General features: G+C 46.9%; 1 non-coding gene across 1 annotated transcript; it reads right to left on the bottom strand.

Annotated features, from left to right (window-relative positions):
* Positions 1–1,108: 1,108 nt before the first annotated feature.
* LOC123389854 lies at positions 1,109–1,225 on the bottom strand. The gene has a single exon (XR_006604504.1). It is a non-coding gene; the product is annotated as a small nucleolar RNA SNORA32 (small nucleolar RNA).
* Between the last annotated feature and the right edge of the window lie 8,161 nt (positions 1,226–9,386).

The following is a 9,386-nucleotide window of genomic DNA, read 5'->3' as shown; positions in this document are numbered from 1 at the left end:
TCAGGAGACAGGAGAGGCAGGAGGCAGGAGATGGAGTTGCATGGGTATTTGGCTCTCAGAATCAGAAGATGGTAGAGCCAGGATTGAGGCCTAGTTTTAGGAATTTTCATTCCTTAGCATTTGGTTCTGAGATCACTGTTCTTTTTTTTTTTTTTTTTTTTTTTTTTTTTTTTTTTTTTTTTTTTAAAGATTTTATTTATTTATTTGACAGACAGAGATCACAAGTAGGCAGAGAGGCAGGCTGAAAGAGAGAGAGGAAGAAGCAGGCTCCCCGCCAAGCAGAGAGCCCGATGCGGGACTCGATCCCAGGATCCCGGGATCATGACCTGAGTCGAAGGCAGACGCTTAACCCACTGAGCCACCCAGGCGCCCCTGAGATCACTGTTCTTAAAGGGGACAAAATGCTATCCCAAAACCTTCATTTGCTTAGGTCTTTTTTTTTTTTTTAATTTTAAAGCCAGTAAATTTTTATTTAAGGAGTTTTTACATGTGATTCTTTTCTGCTGCCAGTCGCTGTCAGTCACCATAGTTCCTCCAAAGTCAGAATCATAATCTTCAAAATAATCCTTTTTTTTTTTTTTTTTAAAGATTTTATTTATTTGCCAGAGAGTGAGCGAGCACAGGCAGGCAGAGTGAGAGCAGAGGCAGGAGAAGCAGGCTCCCCACCGAGTAAGGAGCCCAATGTGGGACTCGATCCAGGATGCTGGGATCATGACCCGAGCTGAAAGCAGCCGCTTAACCAACTGAGCCATCCAGCTGTCCCCAAAATAACCCTTTTTAAAAGATCTTGATCAATACACAGTTGTCACTGTCACTCGTGTATAACAGGAACATAAAGTAGGTTTCATTTCCGGAGACGATTATGTAAACTGAAGCCAGCCTCCCTCTACTAAATCTGTAGTATTACAAGTTGCATGGTTGTTAGCAACATAGAAGGATTTAGCAAAGGACATCTGCAAGTAGAGATCTAGGTGTGTACTGTTCCATATACTAGCTGTGTATGGTCAGATGAGAATATGAAATGCGACCATTACCAAATCACCTATGGCTTGTGTTAAGTTTATACTGGACGGTGCTGATCTAGGCCATGGAAGTAGAACAGTTGATAAAATGTTCCCAATAGGCTGAGTGCTAGCAAGGAGGAGAAAACCTAGTGGGAAGTTGTTTTTATGGTTGTGTCCACAGCAAATGAGAAACTGCGTTCTCAAAGCCTTGGTAATGACTGTCATTTGCTTAGGTCTTAAAGAGGTTGCTAAGTTTGAGGGAAGAGGGTTGGGAATGAGTTGATAAGGTTAGCTGGGAAAGGAAAGTAGAGGTAGGTAGCTCCTTGCAGTTGAAGGGGAGTGCTCCTCTGCCCATTTTCCTGAAGATGGGGCTTGGGTAGGAGCTGTAAGGAGACTTGCTTCATATCCTGCCTAGACTTAGGGCTGAAATCATGGTATTTTGAAGTTTAGGGAGGGTGTTGGAGATAAAGGGTAGGGCTAATGAGTTAAAACCTTAGACATTTCCCCTCTGCTTTACCATATGGCTTTCCTGACTCCCCAAATCTCTTTTTTCCCCCCTCAGCTAAGAGTCTTGAGTTTCGAAGACTTTCTTTGACCTGTCAGAAGCCTAGCGTGTGGAGTTCCTGGGACTCTTCTTTGGGAGGTGTTTCCTCTCTGTTCAAAGTTGTCAGGTGTGTAGAGAAGGATGCTTAAATCTGGTGACAAGGCAGGGGAGTGAGTTCCTTGTAAAACGTAGTAGTTATTTTGTCTTGAGTAAGGATGCTTAGTAACCAGGAGTAGGTTGAGAATGGCTGAAGTTCTTCCAAGCAATCCTTTGGTTTGGCTATTGAATTTGGTACATGTGAGAAACGCTCATTCAGAGCCAAGGATGTGGCAGTTCTTCTTAGTGTGATCAGGCTGCCTTTACTGTTGCTTTTTTCTTTTTTTTTTTTTTTTTTAAGGATTTTATTTATTTATTTGACAGAGATCACAGGTAGGCACAGAGGCAGGCAGAAAGAGAGAAAGAGAAACCTCCCCGCTGAGCAGAGATCCCCAAGCAGAGACCCCCATGCGGGCTCAGTCCCAGGACCCTGGGATCATGACCTGAGCTGAAGGCAGAGGCTTTAACCCACTGAGCCACCCAGGTGTCCCGCCTTTACTATTTCTTTGATCTCTTTGCTTAAATGATTGGTTTGGATGACATTGTTTCTGCTTCACCTATTAGAGTTCTAGTGTTAGGGTTCAGTTGCGGTTCCTGGATCCCTGCCGCAGGGGGTGAAGGAGCTCCTTGTGAACTTGATTACTGACTTGGCACTGTTAGTACTACAATTTTAACATTCTTGAAAGGGCTTAGTGATTGGCCTTGATTGCTTTTTTTTTTCCCTAAATTTTTAAAGCTCTTTGAGAGCAGGAGAGCCACGAGCGGGAGGAGGGGCTGAGGGAGAGGGAGGCCAGCAGATTCCCGAGTGGGGCGCCTGATGTGGGGCATGGTCTCAGGATCATGACCTGAGCCAAAATCCTTCAACTGACTGAGCCACCCAGGTGCCTAGTGATTGGCCTTGCTTTTTTCTTTTTTAAGATATTATTTATTTATTTGACAGAGATCACAAGTAGGCGGGGGGTGGGGTGGGGGGGGAGCAGGCCCCCCTCCCCAAGCTGAGCAGAGAAAGGAAGTAGGGTCAGGTGTCTGACTTATGGGTGAATGGGTCTGGGGGCTTTTCCAGGACAGTGGGACGAAGGTGGAAAGACCAGCAGAGGGAGTTGGTTTGGTTCTGAGCAGCTTGTTCCGGTCTCAAGCTCATTGGGCTTGCGGAATTTGGACCCTTACTGTTTGTTGGGTTGCCTTGTAATAATATCCTGGCCAGGGGTAAGCAGTAGCTAGTTCTGTTTTCTCTCATGGGTGAGCATTTTAGATTTTGAATCCTTTGTTTTCTAACGAATACATTAATCTTACTGAAGTATTGAAAACAGCCTCCTGTCTTGAAAGCACTAGGAACAATTTTGGATAGAGATGATCAGGCTAAGAGAGGAGGGAGAATGGTGGTGGGCGGGGAGAGGTCTGCTCACTGCCTCCTTTGATTTAGTTCTTGGCTAGGGTCCAGACCCCGTGAGACAATACATTTTACTTCTGTGTATTTCTTCACACTCCACTGGATTCTCTTTTGTTCCTTGGTGATGTGCTATGGATTTTGTCACCAGATCTCGTTTCCACACTAGAATGCAAGAGAACCGACGCTTAAGTATTAGCTGAAGGATCCCATCCGCAACCATTCCTGCCCAGTTTTTCCAGAACTTCCTTTGAGCCCTCAGTACTTGGTCTGTTTCCTCTAATCTTTATTATTTTATTTTATTTATTTATTTTTTAAAAAATTTTATTTGACATCGTGAGAATGAGAGAGGAAGTAAGTATAAGCAGGGGGTAGTGGGAGAGGGAAAAGCAGGCTTCTCGAGCAGGGAGCCGGATGTGGAGCTCAGTCTCAGGGCCCTGGGCTCATGACCTGAGTTGAAGGCAGACCCTTAGTGACTGAGCCACCCTGGTGTCCCTTCTTTGTTATTTTAAAATTTTATGCTATTTTATTTATTTAAATATTTTATTTACTTATTTGACAGAGATCACAAGTAGGCAGAGAGGCAGGCAGAGAGAAAGGGGGAAGCAGGCTCCCTGCTGAGCAGAGAGCCCGATGCGGGGCTCGATCCCAGGACTCTGAGATCATAACTTGAGCCGAAGGCAGAGGCTTTAATCCACTGAGTCACCCAGGTGCCCCTTAAAATTTTATTTTTAAGAAATCTCTACACCCAGTGGGGCGCTTGAGTCCCCATGCATCAGGAGTCACATGCTCTTCTCATTGAACTAGCTCAGGTGCCCTTCTCATTTTTAACATAGTATCTTGAAATAATTTTAGACTCAGAGGAAGAATTATTAAATTTATTTTTTAAAAGACTTTATTTGACAGAGAAAGCCAGCATGAGAAGGGGGAAGGTCAGAGGGAGAAGCAGACTCCCTGCTGAGCAAGATCCTGATGGTGGGACTCTACTCTCTGGGACTCCAGGATCATGACCTGATCCGAGGGCAGTCGCTTAACCAACTGAGCCACCCAGGCCTGTATTAAATTCATTAGAAGTTGTTTCACCTCTGTGAAATTCTTTAAAGATTTTATTTGACAGAGCTCACAAGTAGGCAGAGAGGCAGGGAGAGAGAGAGAGGGAAGTAGGAGCCCTATTGAGCAGCGAGCCTGATGCAGGGCTCGATCCTAGGACCCTGAGATCATGACCTTAGCCGAAGGCTTAACCCACTGAGCCACCCAGACGCCCCTGAAATGCAGTATTCCTGGTGCTGATACATAAGAGCCAAAGAAGTTGAGTCAGGTGGATCTTGCCAACACTTTTGACTTTCTGGGCTTGTAGAAATTATTGGGTCCTAAAACTCATGGTGTTAGTAGAAAAGCTTTTTTTAAATTAAAAAAAATTTTTTTAAAGTTATTTGACAGGGAGAGCAGGAACACGAGCAGGGGGAGTATGAGAGGGAAAGCAGGCTTCCTGCCGAGCAGGGAGCCCGATGCAGCCAGGATCATGACCTGAGCCAAAGGCAGACGCCTAATGACTGAGCCACCCAGGCACCCCTAGAAGAGCTTTTGGAGGGTGTTCAATCTGAAAGTTCCTGGTACTGAAGCAGGAATAGTTGAGGAAAGTACTTATGAGCAGGAGTTTGGGTCTGGAAATAGTGCTCCGTGCCGACAGTGCTCTTTGCTGTTGGACAGTGGCTTCTGTCCCTAAATTTTGGGGCTGTAGTGCCAGAGAGAAGGGCTTTTTTTTTTTTTTTTTTTTTTAATTATTTTTAGAATGCAAATTTGGGGGGGAGGGGCAGAGAGAAAGGGAATCTCATTGAACCTGCTCAGAGCATGGAGGCCATTACCCTGAGAGTGAGACCTGAGCCAAAATCAGTTTGATGATGCTGATGCCCCACTGAGTGTGTCACGTAGGGACCCAGAGAGAAGGGTCCTCTAACAGAACAGTTGAGAGCCACTAGTGTGAGGAGTAAAGGCAGGAGAGGAGCTGAGACTATCCTTGGGTTAAGGGTTTTGGATTCTCTGTCCTGCAGTGGGACCCAAATTAGATGGTTCACGTGAGCAAGGAGGGTGAGCGGGATGGGTGTGGAAAGAGGAAGAGCGCGGCAGCCTTCCAGGGGGCGTTGCGCGCGCACGCCTCAGGGTGGCAGTGTTGCCCAGCTACACCGATAACACCCTGTAGCTCGCACACTGCCCGTGACCCTAGGGTTCAGCTGCCACCCCTTAAGGGAGTGAGGTTCTGCCAGGTCTAGATGGACGGGGCTTCTGTGTATTTTTTTTTTTTTTTTCTTTTTTTCCCAGAGTTTGAGAGGAGGATGGCCTATTCTCTTTACTGTCTCCCTGAGTAAAGAAGCACATGCACATCCTGATCAGGGAAGGCCTCAGCAGACCTCAGATGGTGGAGCCAGATCCCCTCCAGCAGTGTGTCTTAAGCTGAACACGGGAATCATTTGGGAATTTTGTTAACATCTGGATTCTGATTCACTGTGTCGATCCAGGTGGGACACACGTTCTCTGGCCGTTTATGTTGCTGCTTCAACTGTACGCTAAGATCATACCTTCCAAGTTTCGCAGAGATTCCTTTTCTGCGGTTTCCCTGTACCTTTCCTGTGAAGAGCTTGGCTCTGTAAAACTTTCTGTATAAATGGTGCTAGTTAGGAGCGAAGCTAAATGTCACCTTACGAAAGGTTGGGTCCTGCTTACAGATTTTTGTTCAGATTAGCACAGTCTTCGCCAACATTAGCTCTTGTTCTTCTTTCCCCCTTTTTTATTTTTCTAGAAAGATCTACGGGGCACCTGGGTGGCTCAGTGGGAAGCGCTTGCCTTCGGCTCAGGACATGATCTCTGGGTCCTGGGATCGAGCCCCACGTTGGGCTTCCTGCTTGGCAGAGGGAGTCTGCTGCTCTCCTGCCTCTCCCCACAGCTGCTGCTCTCAAGTAAAAAAAAAAAAAAAGATTTTAAAGATTTTCTGTAATTGACACAGAGAAGGAGCACAACCAGGGGGAATGGGAGGAGCAGCAGGCTTCCCACTGAGCAGGGAGCCCGATGTGGGGCTTGATCCCAGGACCCCGGGATCATGACCTGAGCTGAAGGGAGATGCTTAAGGACTGAGTCACCCAGGGGCCCAATAAATAAAATCTTTTTAAAAGATTTCAGTTGTCAGAGTTGGGGGGACACAAGCAGGGGGAGCAGCAGGCAGAGAAGTGGCTCCTTGGTTCTTGTTCTTTTTAAACTTTTTTATTTTTTTAAAGATTTTTATTTGACAGAGAGAGATCACAAGTAGGTGGAGAGACAGAGAGGGGAAGCAGGCTCCCGGCCAAGCAGACAGCCTGATGCGGGGCTGGATCCCAGGACCCTGAGATCATGACCTGAGCTGAAGGCAGAGGCTTAACCCACGGAGCCCCCCGGGCGCCCCTCTTGTTCTTTTCTTTTTAAAAATTCTTTGTTCTGGTGATAGAATAGCAGGCATGGTGCTGGGTAGGGCATATTCAAATTTGCAAGGGGGTCAGTAATACATTTTTTTAAAAAGGTTTTTATTTGTCAGAACAAGAGAGCATGCACAAGCCAGGGGAGTGGCCGGCAGAGGGAGAGAAGCAGGCTGGAGCAGGGAGCCTGATGCGGGGCTCCATCCCAGGGTCCTGGGATCCTGACCGGAGTGGAAGGCAGATGCTTAACCAACTGAGCCACTGAGACATCCCCCTGCCCCCCTTTTTAATAAGATCTTTAATTACACCCAACATGGAGCTCAAACTTAAAACTCTTGAGATCAAGAGGCACATTTTCCACCAGCTGAGCCAGCCAGGTACCCCTGTTCTTGTTCTTTTTTCAGTCTTTTTTTTTTTTTTTTTTAAATATTTTATTTATTTATTTGACAGAGATCACAGGCAGAGAGGCAGGCAGAGAGAGGAGGGAGCAGGCTCCCCGCTGTGCAGAGAGCCCGATGCGGGGCTCGATCCGAGGAACCTGGGATCATGACCTGAGCCGAAGGCAGAGGCTTTAACCCACGGAGCCACCCAGTCGCCCCTCTTTTTTCAGTCTTAACGATACTTGGAGATGAGAGAAAAGTTTGGTTCCAGTGTTATTTATGTTAAGCCATTGGAGAGCTCAAGATCAAAAACATGCTGGTGGAGATACATGGACTGAAGTGTACTAGTTGTGGACCAGTTGCTGTTATCCCTACGTTATAGATGGAGATGCTGAGGCACAGACTGGCCTTAAGGCCTCATAACTGATGTGAAGTGGAGCAGGGATTTGAGTTGATATCCTTTGGGGGAGAACGATCTTCGACCACCGTGTTGTGCTGTGCTTAAAGACTTCGGTAGAATTCAGCCTTCCTGGGGGTACCTCGGGTGGTGTTGTTGGTTAAGCATCCGGCTCTTGCTTTCTGCTCAGGTGGCGATCTGGGATCGAGCCCCCAGCTGAGCCCTGTGTCAGGCTTCATGCGTAGTGTGGAGTTTGCTTCAGGTTCTCTCTCTTGCTTTGTCTCTGTCCCCCTGCTTGTGCTCTCTCTTAAAAAAATTAAAGAAATACTACAAAAAAGAAACTCTGTTCTCCTGTGCTTCTCCCCTTCCCCCAATCATCTCCCCAAGGGAAAAAGACCCCCCAAAATTTTAACCTAGGGAACAGTTTATTAGAGCCATTTCTTTTGCTTCAGGACTGCATTGGTTTTGTAACGGACCTTTTTTTTTTTTTTTTTTAAGATTTTATTTGTCAGAATAAGAAGGGGTAGTAGCAGGCAGAGAGAGCTAGGAGCTTTCTGATCAAAGAGCCTGCTTAGGGACTCAATCCCAACACCCTGGGATCATGACTCGAGCTGAAGGCAGACTCTTAACTGACTGAGCCACCCAGGTGTCCCTGTAACTGCTCTTTTTAAGGATAACTTGGCAAGAAAGTTTTGGCTGAGGCCTCCTCATCTGAGAATCATTAGTTTTATGTGAAGTCTTATTTTTTAGAGATTTTATTTATTTGAGAGCAAGAGAGAGCACGAGCATGGGGAGGAGAAGCAGGCTCCCGTCTGAAGCGGGCCTCTCTCCCAGGACCCGAAGGGAGGCTTAACTGTCTGTGTCACCCAGGGGCCCCTTCGTGTGGTGTTTTTAAGAAAAGTTGTTAAGATATTGGAGATACACAGCTACCATTTGTTCTTTCTTTAAAAAGATTCTATTTATTTGACAGATCACAAGTAGGCATCGAGGCAAGTAGAGAGGGGGAAGCAGGCTCCCTGCTGAGCAGAGAGCCCAATGCGGGGCTCGATCCCAGGACCCTGAGATCATGACCTGAGCCGAAGGCAGAGGCTTTAACCCACGGAGCCACCCAGGCGCCCCCATTTATTACTTTTTGCATGCAAGATACTTAAGAGGTTGAAAAACTGCCTTTTTATTAGGGCTCAGCCCTATGTAAGAGACCCAAAAAGGTTTGCTTTACCACAGCAATCCTGGAAAATAGCACTGGAACCCAGATAAAGGTTTCAAGGTGTCCAGAGTTAGGGACCTTCATGTTCTAGGGAATGGGGTGTGAGCAAATATTGCTGGAATCATGGGACATGTTAAAGGCTGGATGGAGTCCTTAAAGGTTGGGCCGAGGGGCACCTGGGTGGCTGGGTAGCATTAGGAGCAGTTCCTCCCATGTGATGAGTGGGCGACCTTGTCTTACCTTGATGCTTTCTCTCGTAGCAAATTACCTGTTTTCTCCAGTTGCTCAGGTGATCCCGTAGATGAAGACAGGGAAATTTCTTACAGACTCACAGTATTGTGTGTCCACCCCTAAGGGAGTGTAGGGGGAAGCATAAACACCACATTTCTAGTTTTTGTGTCCTCTGGGTGAGGGAGTCCACACAGCTTTGTTCATTGTGACCCGGGGTGTCCTTGTGAGTGGCACAGAACCACTCATGTGCCCACATATCTGAATCCTCTGTCTGATGATCTGACCCCCTAAGACTAGGACAGCTGGGCTGGTGTGCCTGCCCGTTGCTTTGCCTACCAAACCCTATCTTGCTTCAAAGCCAGGAAGAATTTTGGGTGCCAAGGGTATGGGGGATGTAATCCTAGGATCCTGGCTCCCCAGCAGCCTTTGCAAAGGCTCCTTAAGTGCTGTTCTGGAGAAAAATCTATATCCCTTGAGGCAAAAATTCAACCAAGAGAATAAATGGCTCCTAGAATGGTCTGTTTTGTGGGCAAAGTATAACCTATAACCCCTTCCTCCAGGTGGCTGGCAGGGTGCAGAGGGAGTGGTGAGGCCGGCCCACCGCTGTGCTGGGGCCAGAAGAAGCCCTGGAAGGATACTTAATTTCTTGTCCTCTTCTTTATTTAGAGGGTACTCTCTGTCCCTCGGAAAAGTTCTC

This window comes from Mustela putorius, unplaced genomic scaffold, assembly GCF_011764305.1.
Source record: "Mustela putorius furo isolate JIRA1106 unplaced genomic scaffold, ASM1176430v1.1 tig00004039_pilon_pilon_pilon, whole genome shotgun sequence".
NCBI lineage: Eukaryota > Metazoa > Chordata > Mammalia > Carnivora > Mustelidae > Mustela > Mustela putorius.
Note: the sequence above shows the minus strand (reverse complement) of the source record. Positions and strands in the feature narration are given on the sequence as shown.